We start from the raw sequence: 4,891 nt of genomic DNA on the forward strand, positions 1-4,891 counted from the left end.
ATGCAGAGAACAAACTGAGGGTTCCTGGAGGGGTGTTGGGTGGGGGATGGGTTAAATGGGTGATGTGCATTAAGGAATGAACTTTTTGGGATGAGCTCTGGGTGTCATATATAAGAGATGAATCACTGGGTTCTACTCCTGAAGCCAAGACTACACTGTATGCTAACTAACTTGAATTTGAATTAAAAAAAAAAAAAAAAAGAATACCTTAAATCTACTTCACACAGATAAAAATTCTGGAAATTTTCAAATCAAAATTGTGTCTATACAGCAAGTGAGGATATTCACAAAATGCTGTCAGAATTTTTAACACAATTTAATATGTAGTTTTATCATTTTTTTTGAATTTTTTAAATGCTTTCATTTACATACAGTATATAGATAGCATGTTTCTTTTTTTTTTTTTTTTTAAGACTTGATTTATTTAGTCCAGTGTTAAATTTACAGAATAACTGAGCAGGTAGTACATAGAGTTTAATACACGCACCCTGCCTCCAACTCCATAGTCTCCCTTATTATTAACATTTTGCGTTAGTGTAGTACATTTGTTACAATTGATGAACCAATACCCATATATTATCATCAACTATAGTCCTTTATTTATGTTAAAGGTCACTCTTGGTGTTGGGCACTTCTGTGGGTTTTGACAAATGCTGTATGACATGTATCCAACATTACAGTTTCTTAGAGAATAGTTACACCAACCTAACAATCCGCTCAGAAATTAGATTCCATGAGGCCTTTTTCTCTCCATGGCACTTCATCTCCACCCGACAATATTCTAGAGTTGAGTTATTATTATTATTATTATTATTATTGTTATTTAAATCCAAGTTGGTTAACATATAGTGTAATAATGGTTTCAGGAGTAGAATTTAGTGATTCATCACTTACATATAACACCCAGTGCACATCCCAATTAAGTGCTCCTTAATTCCCATCACCCATTTAACCCACCCCCCACCCAACACCCCTCCAGGAACCCTCAGTTTGTTCTCTGCATTTAACAGTCTCTTATGATTTGCCTCCTCCCTCTCTGTTTTTATTGTATTTTTCCTTCCCTTCCCTTATGTTCATCCGTTGTGTTTCTCAAATTCCACATGAGTGAAATCATATGATATCTGTCTTTCTCTGACAGACTTATTTCACTTAGTATAATACCCTCTAATGCCATCCATGTTGTTACAAATGGCAAGATTTCATTCTTTTTCATCTCTGAGTAGTATTCCATTGTATATATGTACCATATCTTCTTTATCCATTTGTCAGTCGATGGACATTTGGGCTCTTTCCATAATTTGACTATTGTTGATAGTGCTTCTCTAAACATGGAGGTGCAGGTGCCCCTTCAAATCAGCATTTTTGTATCCTTTGGATAAATACCTAATAGTGCAATTGCTGGGTCATAGGGTAGTTCTAGTTTTAATTTTAAAAATTTTGTTTAATATTTACTTATTTTTGAGAAAGACAGAGACAGAGAGAGACAGAGCACAAGTGGGGGAGGGGAAGAGTGAGATGGAGACACAGAATCCAAAGCAGGCTTCCAGCTCTGAGCTGTCAGCATGGAGCTTGATGCAGGGCTCGAACTCTTGTGAGATCATGACCAGAGCCGAAGTCAGATGCTTAACAAACTAAGCCACCCAGGAGCCCTTATTTTTAATTTTTTGAGGAACCTCCATACTGTTTTCCAAAGTGGCTGAACCAGTTTGCATTCCCACCAGCAGTGCAAAAGTGTTCCCCTTTCTCTACATCCTCACCAACATCTTTGTTTCCTGAGGTGTTAATGTTAGCCATTCTGACAGGTGTGAGGTGGTATCTCATTGTGGTTTTGATTTGTATTTCCCTGAGAATGAATGATGTTGAACATCCTTTCATGTGTCTGTTAGCCATCTGATGTCTTCTTTGGAAAAGTGTCTGTTCATGTCTTTTGCCCATTTCTTCTCTGTTTCTTTCTTTCTCTCTCTCAAAAATAAATAATCATTTTAAATAAATAAATAAAAAGTTGTAATTATTATTGGTCATCAGGGGTTGAAGATTTAACATCATGAGCAATATCCTTGATGGGAAGAGGAATTCTCTATTGAGACTACACATTACTCCATGGCTATCTATTTAAAAGAATTCATTGGAAAAGTTTAAGGCACTTCCCCACATCAGATCATCCCCGACAGTGAGCCCTGTATCAAAAGACTGCACCAACCATTTCTAAACATCAACCAAATTTTGGACAATATGAGAATGATTTGATTAACAATTTGCAGAAATATGTATATCACTTCTTAAGTAGCTTTGTATCACATGGCTTAGTTTACTTAGAATAAGGGGGAGTGTGTTTTAAAATTTTTGATCTGTGCATTGAGTTAATAATTATTTACATTACTCCGTAGGTTGTTAAATCTTTTGGGGGGGGGGGTGTAGGTTTTTTTTTTTTTTTTTTTTGGTTGTTAAATATTTGTAATACCTCCGCATACCTCACAGAGATTTTGTAAGGATTGAATGAGATTATCAGTGTAAAGTTCTCAGGTAAGAGGAATAGACTGACTTTACTATTAGTAAGCATGACAAGTCCATGGATGGATTTTTCTCTTTCCATTTGAGACTTCCCTCTTGATATATTTGTGTAACCTTTGACAAATTACTTTCCTCTTATGGGGCCTCGCCAACGCACCCCTACCAATCAGTACTTACCAACAGCTGTTAGTAGCACTTCCTCTGCTCTCTAAGCATCCGAGCTGCGGTCTGCAAGTTTCCTGACCCAGCTGAGTTTCATACAGGGAAAATGTTCTAGACACGTCAGCTCTTCTGAATGTACCCCTGCCCCTGCCCCCCAGTCCTCCTGGGCATGAAAGTCCTCAGGGACTGGCCCCGCCCACCACCCAGGCAAGGATGCAGGAGATACTGGTGGGGAAAGTGTCAAACCGGCCATGCCTGCAAAACCTCCAATTTCCTTTGGCAACAGTTCTGACATGGAGAAGGATCATCCCACCAGAGATTAAACTTGTGAGGTTCCTTCCCTCCCTCTCTTCAGCAAGAGAAATTACCACCACTATCCCAGCATGAAAATCACCACTGGGGCGCCTGGGTGGCGCATCCGACTTTGGTTCAGGTCATGATCTCACAGTTTGGGAGTTGGAGCCCCGTGTTGGGCTCTGTGCTGACAGCTCGGAGCCTGGAGCCTGTGTCAGAGTCTGTGTCTCCCCCTCACTCTCCCTCTCTCTCTCTCTCTCAAAAAATAAATTAACATTAAAAAAAAAAAAAGAAAATCACCATCAATCACTGTTGTGTTTTTTACAAGAGGTGCCCAAAAAGCAACTGAAAAAAAATTTTTTTCAATGGTTATTTACTTTTAAGAAAGAAAATGTGCCAGCAAGGGAGGGGCAGAGAGAAGGGGAGAGAGGACCCAAAGTAGGCTCTGTGCTGGCAGCAGGGAGTCTGATACGGGGCTCAAACTCACGAACTGCAAGATCATGACCTGAGCCAAAGTTGGACGCTTAACTGACTGATCCACCCAGGTGTCCCAAAAGCAACTTTTTAAAAAAGTTTACTTATTTTGAGAGAGACGGGGAGGGAAGGGGCAGAGAGAGAGAGGGAGAGAGAATCCTAAGCAAGCTCTGCACTGTCAGTGCAGAGCCCAACGTCGGACTCGAACTCGCGAACCATGAGATCATGACCTGAGCTGAAATCAAGAGTCGGGTGCTTAACCGGCTGAGCCCCCCAAGTGCCCCCCAAAAGCAACTTTTACTATCAGAAGGGAATAAGGGCCTTCTATGCACTGAGAGTTAACTAATGATTTGCTTCCAGACAGTGGCCAGGTGGCAGACCCTGGCTTTGCTCAGTCCCCCAGGGCTGGCTAGGTGTGAGACCCAGAATGACTCACCACCACAGGATGGGACGTGGGGAGGCCAAGCAAAGAGCACCTGGACTGAATGCACACAGTAGGTTGGACGATGTCCCAGAAGGACATGTACCTGGGGAGGAAACTGACTTCCCCCGGAGAGAGCCCCTGTCCACAGAAAAGCGGGAGACCTATAGGGCAGGCCTTAGAGTGGCAAAAGAAATCACCACCAAAGTGGCCTGGCCAGATCACAGCTCCCTCCACTTGGGAAGCCCCTCACACTTCCTACTCCCCACTTCAGACTGGTGACACTGGAATATGTGGCTTTACTTCTTTTGTTTAAGTTTTTATTTATTTATTTTGAGAGAGCGAGCTTGAGCAGGGGAGGGGCAGAGAGAGAGGGAGAGAGAGAATCTCAAGCAGGCTCTATGTTCAGTGCGGAACCTGCCCTGGGCTCGATCCCATGACCCCGAGGTCACCACCTGAGCTGATATCAAGAGTCAGATGCTTAACTGGCTGAGCCGCCCAGGTGCCGCTATGTGACTCTACTTCTGCATGCATTTCACAGAGCCAGGAGAATTCTAGATGGAGTAGAAGTGAATCACAAGCCTCTCCGGGTTGTAACGTAGAGACTCAGAGACTGCTGGGGGCCCTTGTTACAATTCAGAGTCCCAGGTTTTATTCCGAGTAAGTCTGGAGTGGGGCCTAAGAACCAGCATTTAATATAATATTTAATACAAGGCATTTCTTTTTTTTTTTTATTTTTTTTAATGTTTATTTTTGAGAGAGAGACAGAGTGTGAGTGGAGGACGGACAGAGAGAAGGGGAGACACAGAATTTGAAGCAGGCTCCCAGCTCTGAGCTGTCAGCACAGAGTCTGACATGGGGCTTGAACCCATGAACCACCAGTCTCTTCGTACAAGAACTCATTGGGGGAACACAGGTCGGTCAAACCAACCAATCATATTTTGTTTCAAACTTGTCTAGGCACCTCCAGTTTCTTTTACGTTGTCAAAAAAGAGGAAGTTCCCTAAATGACTCATCAGTATGGGGTCA

This window comes from Panthera uncia, chromosome E1, assembly GCF_023721935.1.
Source record: "Panthera uncia isolate 11264 chromosome E1, Puncia_PCG_1.0, whole genome shotgun sequence".
Lineage (NCBI taxonomy): Eukaryota > Metazoa > Chordata > Mammalia > Carnivora > Felidae > Panthera > Panthera uncia.